The following is a 14,563-nucleotide window of genomic DNA, read 5'->3' as shown; positions in this document are numbered from 1 at the left end:
TCCTGTTCTGATTCGTTGTGCTTCACCTACCAGTGTCCAGTTTGACTTTGAATGTTTTTACATTTTCATTGATTTGTTGCAAAAGGTTATGCTTTCAGAAAATGTTTGGGGTTTGATTGTCAAAAGAAGCTCTTGATGTAATAACACCTTAAAAGTGACTCATGACGTCTTCAAATGAGGCAATATTGGGGGATCCTGATGGCCAAGGGGTAGAGTAATTCTTGGTTCAAGTCCAGCTGAGGACTTACGTTGTCATTCTCCATCTCTTTCCCCCTTTTCCTCTCTGTCTGTACTGTCTGCTCTCCAATACGGGCATAAAAGTAAAACAAAAACTAAGTTGAGTTCCAGCAGAACAGTGAATTTGAAATCTTAGGCCTGATGAGGTAATGCTATCAAGTATTTAATATATATAAAAAAAAACAGATACAAGACTGAAAGTCTGCAGTCATGCTAATGGTTCTGTGAGGCTATACTTAGGTTATGATAATGCTAATGTTGCACACTAACATGCTCACAATTTCAAAAGTGAACATGCTGAGGTTGTAAGATGTTTACCATGTTCACCATCTTAGTAAAATTTCATGGCAATCCATGAAATAGTTGTTGAGATATCTCAGTCTGGACCAAAGTATTGGACTCACAACCAATGCCTAGAGTCACACTGCGTGGCTACATAATAAAAATATAAAGTAATAAAATGTAAGAAATATATATAACTTTATGCAGCAGAACCATGCTTTTTCTTTTCACAACAATCATTTCACAACCCCTCAGATTTATCTGATGTATTTATTTACACATATAATTATTGAGGGAAGTTTTTCTGAGAGCAATGCTTCCTTTTTCAGGAATGTCCCGTTCACATTGACTCGGTTACAGACATTCACATCTTTAAGCTTCCTAGTACAACCACAGTCTGATCTGTAGCCACTGGAGCAGTCGGGGGTTAATGGCCTTGCTTATGGGTGCTTCTGCAGTGGTAATGAAGGATGGGGCAAGCATTTGTCTTTCACTTGTCCCATACTTATTTATCTGACCCCCATGTTGGGAACCACTGCCTTAAACAACCATGTTCTTAAATTAATGTATTACTGTTAGCATCCAGCACATCTCACTGTAATGGTTATATTTCAAGTGTTGATCATAACACTGCTGGCTGCAAGGCGTTTCACACTACACTATTCTTGTCATACACTATGTTTTAAAGCTTATTTGAGATCGTCAAGCGCTGCAGTCAGGTTAAATACATCGACATGGCAAATTTCCTCCCATGACTTAAAATTGCTGATGCCTGCAGCATGCTTACGTAGGATTGTGCAAGTATGATACCATCCAGTTTTATTGGGGAGGGTGGTGGTGTCTGAAGAGCATTGAAACACTGACTTAATCTTTCCATTTAGGCCTAATTTAAAATGAAACTATGCCTGCCAGTATCAGTATGATTTTAGACTAATTTGAAATGGGTCTTAAGCATTGCACAAATCTGCTGAGCATGTTGAGTTGACTGAGATGACAAACCCAAACTGCTTTTCCCATGAGAGATGGATGGATGGATGGATGGATGGATGGATGGATGGATGGAGATCCAGAAGTGCCAGCCCAAGACTCCTCTTGTATTAGTGAACACTTTAGTCGGTGAAGACATGATTACTGGATATCTAGTGGTTGTTGCATAATAGAAGGGTCATATGAGACATTTTATCTAATTATCTGTCCACTGGAGGGCAGTATTTCTCTAGAGATAACTGAAGACACCAGTACACAAGTACCTGTTCATCCATGTAAAGCTCCCTGTAAAGTGTCTCTTCAGCCCCATGTTCTTTAATTATAAAGCAAATATATATAATCATGAAGTCTTGTCATGAAGGTATTTAAACATCTTAAGATTGTGATTCGTGCAAAGGAATCCTGAGCATCCTCAAGAAGTTTTTATCTCTTCAATTTCCACAAGTTTAGATTACATTAAACCACAGTGTTATTCAAGACAGACTTTGGTCTAAAACAGAGTGTCACTGTACACATGTTTCATGCATCTGTCTACCTGATGAATGTAAGTTCAATACTCACTCTCTTTTAAGCTCTTTACCTACTCCTGAGGTAAATACCTAGCTTCCTATTACTAAATTTCCCACTATTTTCTGCTAACTCGTGTCTCTCCACCATTGGTTGCTGGGCTGGTAGTGTACAGTGAGTTAATCAGAGTTTTTTTTTTTTGCTGAAAACAGCTGCATGAGTGAACCAAACAGTAAAGTTGCAGTAACAATGCAGAAAACCAGAAGTAATGAGCTGAAGACGCTAAAACGCTCTTCGCAAGGGAACTGAAGTTGAAAATTGCCTGACATTATGATGAATACTCTAAACCTTTATACTTTTCTGTCAACAGAATAATGTATTTACTGAGGGAGCCACAAAATAATAATTTACATGGTACAGGTAAAAATCAAATGTGCTTTGTGTGCATAGACAGTGATAAATAATAAAGGGCACTGTATGCTTCATAAATCATGATCAAGATTGCAGTATAGTAAGATGTAGTCCGCAGTGCCATCAGTGCAAAATAAGATGTAGATAATTAATTGACCACCAACTGGTGAAACACACACTAAGCAGAAATAGCTCAGGCTCTGAACATTGTTAATGAGACAGATGGATAGTTGGCATTGACTACCACTCTTCACTGGATTAAAAAAAGTATACCTGTATGTTCCTGTGTGTGTTTATAGCCTGTAGTTTACATTTGGTCATGTAAAGCTTGCATGGGTGGAATTTTTATGTGATAATTATTAATTAATTATTTTAATGGCATAAATGTCTGCAGACAATTGAAAAGTAATGTGTGCATTGCTTTTAGCTGCTGTGTCATTTTTGGTAATACCACTAAGAGTCACCAGAGTTTGACCTTTTTAAATTGTAAAAGGCTTTAAATAAATATTGAAGAGATGAGAAAAAGGTCAGAGAGACGTACTTTTTTAGAGACAAAGCTCAGTCAGCAGCTGCCACTTGAAACATTGGGCCTGTCTTGATTTCTCCACACACTGAAATGTTTTGCATGACGCTCTAGTGAGAGTGATACTAAGGCTGAGGGGCATATCATCACCTTTCTACACTTTGTGGGGTTAAAGGTCATGTTAAATACTATAGCACATCCTGGTGCTACTATATCAGTTTTGAGAGTCATTTAAAACTCCAGTAACTCCAGCCAAACACATTATCCAAGATAACATTAGTTCTCATCCTTAAAGCATTTTCTCTTGTAACATTAAAAGTGAAATGTAATGAACATACAAACAATAAAGCATCTAATCTGTGTCTTGCTTGTCCAAGTGTGTAAGTTAAACAGCTAAACAGGGTTATGTTATCTATTACAGGTAACTGATATTTTTGATATATGTTAAATTTTTTGCAAAGTTCATCTTTTTGCTGTCCAGTAACGAAAATACTCTCTAAGTTATGCTAGCAGTTGATTGGATTAAATTTATAGGAAGTGTGCCAATTTTACACAGTCTTCATTTCCCAACAATTAGTTCCAAATTGTGTAGGCCTAGTTATTTCCAAGAAAACTTCTCTTTTTTTATTTGAGTGACCTGACCTTTTGAACAAGTTATCTAAGATGTATAGAAGCATTTATATTTACCTATAACATATAAACAAAAGTTATTAAATTAAATGCTATTGTTGCAGGTCTTACTAGAGGTACAATGTATAATAATTAATGTCTCAAACATTCAGTGTGAGAAGTAAAATCAGAATCCAGAGATTTCAGTACATTGGCATTAACCCTTTGTTAGCTTTAGCATTAGCCTGGTAGTGTGTGTTATAGCATCAGCATGCGCGGCTGTGCCTGCTGGGGTGGCACAGCCTGTGAATATAGAGTGGGCTCCCACAGCTCGGAAGATTAGCGTTCAAGTGCATTCAAGTCCATGTGTGAGGGCCGATTTCCAGGAAGAATAGCCCTTTATTGGGCCCCAAGTTGAATCCTGCTGCTTCCCTTTGGCCCAATAGAAGACTGCAGTAACTGACAGTCCTTTACAATCAGCCAACACTGGTGGAGGTTTTGGGGCTCTCATTCTTTTTTTTCCACTCTTTTTCTCCAAAAGGATTGATTTTGAAATTACTCTTTCTCTGCCCAGTGTGTGTATGGGTTGGTATATTTGTGTGCATTCGTCCGTATATGTGGGTTTGTGTGTGTGTGTGTGTGTGTGTGTGTGTGTGTGTGTGTGTGTGTGTGTGTGTGTGTGTGTGTTGTGTGTGTACGTCTTTGCACGCATACACACACACACACACACACACACACACACACACACACACATGCACATGTTTGAATGCCAGTCTTGGCAATTGTCTTAATGGGATAAGGGGAGACTATGGTTCCTGTTGGGGGGATGGGACTGTGGGAATGACATGGGAAAACACACACGTTGCATTCATGGCACTAACAGCTATATTGTCGGATGATTCAAAGCAAAGGTGATATGTGGTGACTTGTTATCTTCCAATTATACCTCAGGGTTGCAAATACTCTGCACACTAGAAAAGATAACAAAAGATATGACACACCTTTCGGCAGGACCAAAACTTTTTTGCAAAACAAAATATAACCATAATCAAAAAAAGAGATCATGATCACAAGATCATGACTCATGTGCTCAGTGTTAGAGTGCATTCATAGTTTTGGACTTTTAGAACTTTTTGTTGAAGATTTGTTTTATTTCTCACGGTGCAAAACTATGGGTCATTTAAGGAGAATAAAAGAAGTGACATTATAGATTACTGTAGGAGGGTTGTAGCAATGACTAGCTCTGACCAGTAGGGGTCATCTGTGGCATAATATTCATTAAGGCCTTCACGCTAACAAACCTTCTCCAGTATCTCAGTTTTCTTCTCAGTCTTTTTGACATCTGACCAATGAAACAAATCAACATCTACTTGCAATCTCTTGTGACATGTTAAAGCCCTACTGTGCACATACATTGTGAGCAGTTCTGCTACATTAATTTAAAGGACTTTTAGGGACCCACAGAGAGGAAATGATACACAAAACATCTTACACAAAATAAATAATTTGTTACACAGAACCAACTGGGAAGTCATCGTTAGAAAAGTTTTGGAAAAGGCACTTTTGAAAAAGAAAGATGAACAGTCTGTCTCAGTATTAATCACTGTCTATTACTGGCGAACCTCAACCAATCAGACCACTGAACCATAGTCGTAGTCAAATTCTTACCAAACCCAGTTGGAAGAAGAACGAAAACATATTTTCCATCACTGTCGTTCTTTGCTCTTCTTTCAATAAAGAAATACTCTCCAGATCTGATATAACTGATGCTACCAGCATCCACACTAACTGCCATTGTTGTTTGATGAACAGTGTCATCTTGTTGCGTCACACCTAGTGCCCTCCCCCGTAGCTGCCAGTAGCTCCTAAAGGACCCTAATTAGTCTGGTACCATTGTACTGGCCAAAAGCATAGATTTAGGCCTGACAAGATGGATTCTCGAATGATCTTGTAATTTTGTTATCTTGTGAGTCCACCTGCCTCGAAAGGTTAAAGCTCTCTAACAGCTGTAGGAATTATGAAAAAATGTCAGACTTACACATGGAAGAGGAAGGTTTGTTTCTTGGTTTAACAGTAAATGTTTTTAGCTTTGACCAGGGTGGTTCCCCGACCAAGTGGTTATTATTGTAACCATAATGATGGAAGTCCCTTAACCTGTGCTGTTGTCAAGACCACCTTTGTCGAGTCCAAGACAAGGACTAGTTGGGAGTGAGTCCAAGGAGGTTGGACTCCATGTCAAAACTAAGTCCAAATGAGATGAGTTTTGGCAGCAATTGCAATTGACATTGCAAGTAACCACGGTTACTCTAGAAAAAAAAATGTATATTGCTGGACTTGGTTGACACACATACTACAGCACTGGCCTTAACCTTAACAAAGTGCTTATTTCAAACCAAAAAATGATCTTTCCCTCTCGAGTTGTTTTTGGGCTTCATCTTTACAAAACCTTTATCATAGTGGTAAAAAATCACATGCCATCCTGCCAATAAAGAAAAGGCTTTAGGGCAATGACAAACAAAGTAATTTGTAGTTTAATTTGGAGGACTTGATGATTTGACCACTACTCTGTAGCCACATAAACGTTTGTGTCAGTGTAAATGTCCATCCTTTCAATCAGTATCTGATTTAACCAGTTAATTCACTCTTCTGACCAGACTGAGAGGAATGAATTAGTGAAACACAAGATAAAATAATGATGAAATAAACGCCTCTTGGGCTTGAATCTGGTGTAAAAGATATCTCCTAAGAATAGTCTTTCTTTTGGTGATAAAGCTCCAGGAGTCATATTCCTCCCCCTGAAGTAAGATGTATGGCTTAGAAACACACACACACACACACATACACAAACACCACATACTCACACGCGTACAACATGTACGGCTTGCATGCTCTCTTTCTGTCTCTCATGCCCAGAGACACAATCACACTCTATTCTCTGGTGACAGCAGATGGACAGGTGTGTGATTACCGTCCCACCTCTAAACCTCACAGGTATTATATCCCCATTCCCCTCGCTCATTGTGTCGATACTAAGATGTCAGCTAGCGATAAGTGAAATGACAAATTCAGAGGAAGATGTGGGGGTGTCATATTTCCCAGACTGATCAACATTTCATCTTGAGGTAAGGGTAAACTGAAGAGGGGGAGATGGATGGATGACAGTGAGAGAAAAAGAGACCACCAGCAGCCATTATTTGTACGCTATCTCCAGTTTGTCTTCATAATCCATGGTCCAGTGCACTCTAGGATGTACTAATAGCTCATGCATCAAAAGGCTGTCTGGCAGGTGAGCATGGAGACAGATAGAACTAAGAATAGCTGAATGTATAATTACACATCAGGTTTAATATTATCAGTCTCCCATGAGAAATCTGCAGGGTGAAGGGCTTGAATGCAGTTATTACCTTGGTGCTCATCAAGCCAGTGAGTGAAATTGACAATATCAATACTGACACTTTAGTCTATTTGGCATTTGAGAAAAATGGACTCAGGACTTTTGAACCACTAAATTCCTTTCAGAAAAGCAATAAAACATAAACTTTTTGTCACTGAATGTTTGATCTGGTGCCTCTTTTGAGAAAATTATATAGTTTGTCTGTTCCTTCCAAAATGCCTATGAACTTGTTCATTTGTTTTTCATGTCTCGCTGCTGTGGTTCAGCAAAATGTCTTTGTTAAAAGTTGTATTTAACTTTCAGGCCGCTGGCTGTTAAGTGAACTGCAGGGTCCTGTTACTCGCTTTCATTCATTTATTTTTGGCAAAAATCAACACTGTCATAATACGTAAGTTAGTATCAAGTATCACATTAGCTGGTGAAGCGATTTTCCAAGCTAAAGTCAGTCTATCTACTGAGATAGTATTTTGCTTGCAATAACATTAGTGAGCAGGCAATCTCCACAGTGCCAGCCGACAAAGTAACCTACAAATGGCAAGCTGGCCAGATCAGCCCTGGATGTCTGCATGAAGCTAGTTGACAGTATTTTGCTATGTTAACTAGCAGTTGGGCCGCGTTAGCAAGCAAGCTAATGTTAGCCAGATAAAACCACAATATTACAATACTATATTTCACAAGCACTGCAGTGATGTTAGTTTAGACTTTTGACATTATGTTGGACTTTCTCTTTGACAGCGTTGCATACTGTTGACACTGTAGGGAAGCAGAAAGAGAAGGCACTCGAGAGCACACATAAATATCACATCCTTTGGACTTTAACGGAAAATCATTAAGAAAAGCATAAATCAGCCCACATGCAACCAAGAAAGTTGGGCAGGATCTCATTTTTTAAGTTATGTGAAGCCATTTACACATTGGCAATAAAAAGTGATTAATACATCAAAATAATTGATATAAAAGATTCAGAATCTTATGGAACCTTTAAAGCATACCTGCCAACACTCCTGTTTTTCTCTGGTTTCTCTTGTATTTCGAGGCCATCTCTGTGGACGAGCAAAAGAGACTTCTATTTGACTGAGAATAGACCTATGTTATATATGTATTGTATTTCACATCAAGCTGAAAGTGTCTGTGTATGTTGTCTATGTGTGGGTGCCACGGAGGAAAGAAATTACTATTTTTTTTAAACCACTGGTCCAAAATATCACTGTATGACATAGTTTGAAGTAAACAAATGTATCTGCACAGGTTAGAAGGTATGTTGTATGTATTATGTTGGCACATGCAAAAAGGCTCACCTTCAGAGGTCTAATCAGCCAGGAGTGGAAACTGTGGGATATGTAGTGCTTTTATCTTTATAAAACATGCAGTTTTCTATACAGAACAGTTATGTCACATGGTATGATTAGCCTTTTGTTTTGTCTTGTTTACCCCTTCTGTCACATCCAGAAGGAAGGTCTCTTCAGTGTGACTGTGATTCAGTTATTAGAGTCAGACTGATACTTTGTCAGCAACTCAACAGAACAACAGAACAAACTGGTGAAGTTGACTCAGCCAAACCAAATGAAGAGCTCCCTCTTTAACACTTATTACACTTACTCGAGCTCTTGCCTTTATTAATGACTTGTCGAGTGAAGTTAGAGACTTGATATTGTTTTAAATAATAAAAAACTACATTCTCATTATATGAACATATACTACAAACATTGCAGCAGATCCAATTTACATCAGGAAGACATTTGAAGACATTTCAAACACAAAAATTCACCCCATTCATATCCCATATTTACCTGTAGTGAAAACAGTTTCATTTTGTGTAGAGGAGAGATTCAACTTGTAAAATGTTGTCTGTGTTGCTGCTTTATTAAAGTGCATTCTGTTTACTAGTTTCTAATAGTATTAATATTCAGCATACCAATATCAGCCTTCTCAGCTCTATTGGCATGTGCCTGGGGTGTTGCTGGCAGGTCTCACTCACTACTGGGTGGCCTGGTTGGTAGCAACTCAAAGCTCCACTCTTGCCAAGCAGAGAAAGCTATTGGACGCTCTGAAGAAAGCAGTAAGGTGGGGTCAGAGTGTGTTTGTGTGTGTGTGTGTGTGTGTGTGTGTGTGTGTGTGTGTGTGTGTGTGTGTGTGTGTGTGTGTGTGTGTGTGCATGCCCACGCGTATGTTTGTGACTCAAGCTTAATTATCACACCCTCATACGATTATCTGATACTGTCACACTATTGTTGTGAAGGTAAATACTACCTTTTGTTGGACACCAGACTAATTGTCGCATGGGGATGAAAGAAACTCTGAATTCAAATGGATTGAATAGATGCAGTGGATTGGCTGCAGCTAGTTTGTTGAACCTGAGTTTGGGATCTGTTGCGCTGGGTTCTTTGTCTTGCATTTCCCCTAGCTTCTTTTCTCTTCACTTTCCCTCGCAGTTTCTTTTTGTTGTTGGTGAAAATTGTGCATCAATGCGGTCTAAAGCTTTCTCGGTGAAGTGACCCGTGTTTAAATGTTCTAGGGGCTTCTTGTTGAATTGCTCAAACAAATTGCTGTTGATATGAAGATGTGGGGTGGTGTCTCTATTGAGCTGCAGATTTATACACTTGGCAAAGCATTAGCATTGCAAAGCATTGAAAGGCAGATCTGGCCGAAGTTATGACTTTGTCTTTTGTCAGTCAATTTGAGTTCTTCCTTTAAGTGGGCTCAGTTTGAAACATGTCAAAAGCAGACTTTCAGAGGAATGACTATTCCATTCAGAAATGCTCTTATAGACTTAAGCTTTCAATCAAGAAGGCTATCTTTATGGTTACTCTTTTATTTAGGTTTTTACCTTTTTTATTTCCAAGTCAAACAGCCGTGGTTGTTTTGCCAAGTCCTCTGTCAACCAATCATCTTGTTCCTGCCAGTTTAAAACCTGTTTCCGTCTTTACTGCTGTCAGCTTTAATTTCAGTGTGCAATTGAGACAACCCACCTTCAACGCTCCAACTGGTTTCATCAGAACCAGCTATCTATTGAGTCCATCGATTAAGTTTAGCAGATATCACTGATATTCTTATATGGCTAAAAATAATGACTTTTCCTGTTCTGAACGCTAGGAGGAGTTTCATTTGGTTGCAAACTGCAATCTCAAACTATTATATAATTTGACTCTGGCTATGTGTTTTGCCTTGGTTAGATTACTTGTTTTTTCAAAATTGACTGTCATTGTATGCTGATCTTGCTATATGTTTATTTAAAACTGAAAGTTTTAAGAAACTGGACACCTTCCATCACCACCTTGCTGAAATTAAAGACTGAAAAGCACCAGAAAAGTAAAGGAACATTAGTAATAGGACTACGTCGGTAAGTCATTCTGCTGCCCCCAAAGTTACCCAAGTTTTCACAGTCACACTCACAATTTTCACTTGAAACAAAAGTACAGTAAAGAAAAGAATGGAATACGATCTGCTTTATTTTCTAGCTAATACCAAGCAATTAAACTATGCCCATATTGCCCCAAAGACAGATCCTCAGATGCTCAATGCATATTGACATCATATTTGTTCGACTTTTTCATACATTTCTGTTCCCTTATATTTGCAGTTGAATTTTTATGCCTCTTCAGGTTTTTACATTGTTATTGCACAGAAAGACTACATCTGTGGCTGACACAACCTGTGTTTTTATCATTTACAATTTTCTTGCTGACTCTATACTTGTACTATAACTGCTTACACCTGTTATGTGTCAACTGCCTACAGTGTAGTTTAACTGTCTTCAGCACTTCCACTTTAACTGAAACTTCAACTATTTTAACACTGCTTTCATCTCTTTCTCTGCAAATTATAATTCAAATGACTATAGTGGTTACACACAATTTAAATTTTAATTGCTTTCTCTGTTTCTTTCAACTGTTGTTACCTCTGATTCTCCAAATAACAGTTCAACTGCTTTCACCACTAACACGTTAATTGATGTTTGGATTTTATTCATCTGTGGCTTCAGCTGACATTTTGACTCCTTTCAGTGCTTACACTTTGAATGTCCAATCCTTTCAGGTCTCAAGTCTTTTTGAACAACAAAAAACAAAAAAACTCAAGTTCCTACACAAACTTCACTGTTCATACACAATTTACTTCAATTGCTTTCAGTGCTTACACCCGCTCCAGCTCAATTTATCACCTACATTTGAACTTCAACTTCAACTTCAACTTCAGCGGCCTTTCAGTTTTTTTGTTTAAACTGATACTTTAATTTCACACTGTACTTAAATCAAAACTTCAACTTCATTCAGTGCTTACTCTTAGCTATTTATTTGTTTTTGTATTTGTATTTTGACTGCAGCATAAACTGTTTAACAGTATTTCAACTATTTCAAATGTTTCAACTGCAAACCTTTAGCAGCAAACATTTTGTTCAAATGTAGTATTTTCTAGTTATCATCTAAAATATGTCAAGTTCCTATTAATGGCTGCACTCTGTAGAATATAGCATGCAGTGAAGCTGATTTCTTCAATTATGTTAGATATACCACTGTCACAGACACATACATATTACAAGACCTGTCTAAATGTTGTCTTCCAAAGGAACCCAGTACCCAAGTAAATTTTAAACTGAAGCCTCATGAAGTGGATTTGTGCATTTTCTGGTTTAGGTCCAATAAGGAAAGTGTGCAGGAGAAGTCTGTGTGTTATTGTACTTTTGCAGTCCTCGCTAATGTGGAATAATGAGCAGAAATAGAACTTTTCTGAGTAAAGAACAAATGCTTGAACCTATTTGATGCACTTTTTAGTGCTGAGTGAAAAGATATTTGCTATAGAGAGATTCAGAGACAAATTGAGCAGCACTCACGAAACGATTAAAAACACCCACTGTTACATAACATCATGTGAGAAGAGGGCGAGAGAGATGCTGGCAGACAGCTTTTTCCACTCTCCTCCTCTCACTTTTTAATTCTGCTTCTCTTGTTTTGATCTTTCTGCTTCTTTTTTACCACTTCCATACACTCCTTCCACCTCTTCCCCTAACATACAGTTCATTCAGTCCACCTATCTAATCTCTTAGCGTATTTTCTCTCTCGCTCACAGCACCTTGTAAAAGACTGATGACTGATGATAGGTATTCAAGCAAGTCTTCTATTGCAGTGTCCCAACTGGACAGTGAAAGTGACTCTGTTTCTCCAGACTACAACAACCAAACAAACAAGTTTGTGGTCCCTTAAGAGTGAGGCGGCCAATCAATTTGATGCATCTTGATAGTTTTGGAGTCAGTAGGCCAGAAGGATAATGGTTGAAGAGAATGACCTGTAGCCATCTTGTCAACAGACCATCCAGTGCTGAAGTGATAGGTTTTCTATTTCTAGCTCATCTTTTGGAGGCAATCTCTTTCACATCATAGTCCACAACTCACTCTTGACCTCCCTAAAGTTTGAGAATGTAATCTGTCACTGCATTACACAGAGGCAAAAGTTTTTTGTGTGCACTTACATCACCACACTCATTGCAATGTAGCTGTATGCAGCACATTTTAGAAGAATAAATATGATACTTCTTACCAAATAAAAGCATGAAAACAGGAAGATTAGCCTCTGCAGAAGCCCTATACCTGCATAAATGATCAAAGCTTTATCGTCATCCAGAACTACCACACTGATATTTATGTAAAGAGCAACATAAATAAAGGACTTGACTCTGCATGAAAAGCACAGTGAGTGTTTGCCAGCCGCTTTGGGTGGCCATACTTTTTATGCAAGGCACTTCCTTAAAGCTTCTAATGACGAGTGACCCTTGCGTGAAGGGATTCTTAGAGACTAGGTCAGGCTTTTAGAGTCAGGGGAGTTCCTACTGCACCGAGTCTATCACGCCTGGAAACCAGGCAATCAACTTGTGTATGAACAAACCCTACAAACTCCTTTTTTAAGCCCATAAGGAGAGATTGTTTTTCAAGCAGCATGGGTTATTAAGACTTTATGACGGCCTGATCATTCATCATTAGCTAGTGACAACAGCAATCCGATGCTTTAAATGAGGAAATCCATTCATATTGTATGCTCGGGTGCAGAGTGGCTTCTAGAGGGGACAAAGAGGTGTGAGTTGGTATGCTGCAAGCAAAGCCCCAGGAGCAACTGCTTTGACAAAGGGGACCAGACTGTTGACATCAATTCATAAATCAAATGGGGTCACTGCCTCTCTGAAGACCGAGACTTGACTTCCCACAAGTCTTCAACCAACAAACACCTCAGGTGAAAGAATAAAAGTATTTTGCCTTTAACTATGTTCAGACGATTTGTTATATGTTGTCATGTACATGTTCATCTAGATTGATTTTTTTTTTTTTTTTTTTTTACTTCTACTGATATTTGAGAGTAAAAAACAAACTGATGACTAAATTCATGTATGTAACTAATTTAGCTATTTAAGACCAAAATATGTATCGAGTGGGACATTTTACAGTTAAAAAATAAACTTGTCATTGCTCACTGGTGGACAAACAGACATTCTTCTTCAAAACCTATTATGATCTCTGCATTTCTGTGTTGCAGTTTCAGTCATCTACGCCGATATGACACATATGTAGCAAGCTAATTTTGTCAGTAATACTGCCGGTGTGGCCTCTAATACCGACTTTTTTCTTTTTTAAATCTAGATTTAAATATAAACCCGCTGGCTTCATAACTGTTAAAATATAAAAGCTGAGATGAAGTGAAGGTAGGCCTGAACCTGTCAAGGAAAATCCAGTATTCAGTACAATTATTCTCATAATTGTGACAATAATTTCTCAGATTGCATCTGAAATCCTATAATGGGTCATGCTAACTTTGCTAACTTGCCATCTCTGTCGTAGAAATTCAGAATTAGCTATTTTAGCTCAGTGCATAGTGCTCTATTTGCTGACTTGTAACCTGCCAACTAACCATCCATTCATCTGCACACACTGGTTTGTTTACAGACGAGGCTGCAAGTCTTTGTTGATTCAGTGTGTTATAATGACCGATTGAGAATGAACAATTACGAGAATAAGACCCAGACTGAGAAATACCAAAAATTAAGACTTGTTATTTTTAGTTTATTTCTGATTGGTTGCATGCTGTATTTACTACTTTAAGTACATAATATTGACATGATATAATCTTGTCAAGTGTATCATTAGAGGTTCAAATATAAATATTGGATAGCTTTGAAAATATTTCTAAAGATGTAATTCAGTCCTTTTTTTTCTGAAGCTAAATAATATTAACCACTGGGACATATTATTGATAAATGCCTTTCTGCAGTTAATATTTGAGTGCCAGATTGAAATATGTTTTGTTGAATAGTGATCGTCAATGAAAAACAGTAAAACAAAACCCAAATTTTAGGTACTCAAATGGATGCCAAAAGATAAAAAAATGGCTTTATATGAGCTAAACATATAAATATACACCTGCATGCTAGTCTACATTGTGTTGGAGCATTAAGACTCCTTTTAAATCAGTTTATTTGATTTTATATGATCTACTGGAGTGCTTGAAACGTATTTGTGTATGCTACATCCCTCCCATGAATTTGGAGATATTTAAACCTACTGGGCAGTTCTAATAAGCATGTAAAAAAAAGTAGTAATATTGTTTTTGTCGGTCATTTTAGAAAAACGCCTG

This window comes from Dicentrarchus labrax, unplaced genomic scaffold (assembly GCF_905237075.1).
Source record: "Dicentrarchus labrax unplaced genomic scaffold, dlabrax2021, whole genome shotgun sequence".
NCBI lineage: Eukaryota > Metazoa > Chordata > Actinopteri > Moronidae > Dicentrarchus > Dicentrarchus labrax.
Note: the sequence above shows the minus strand (reverse complement) of the source record.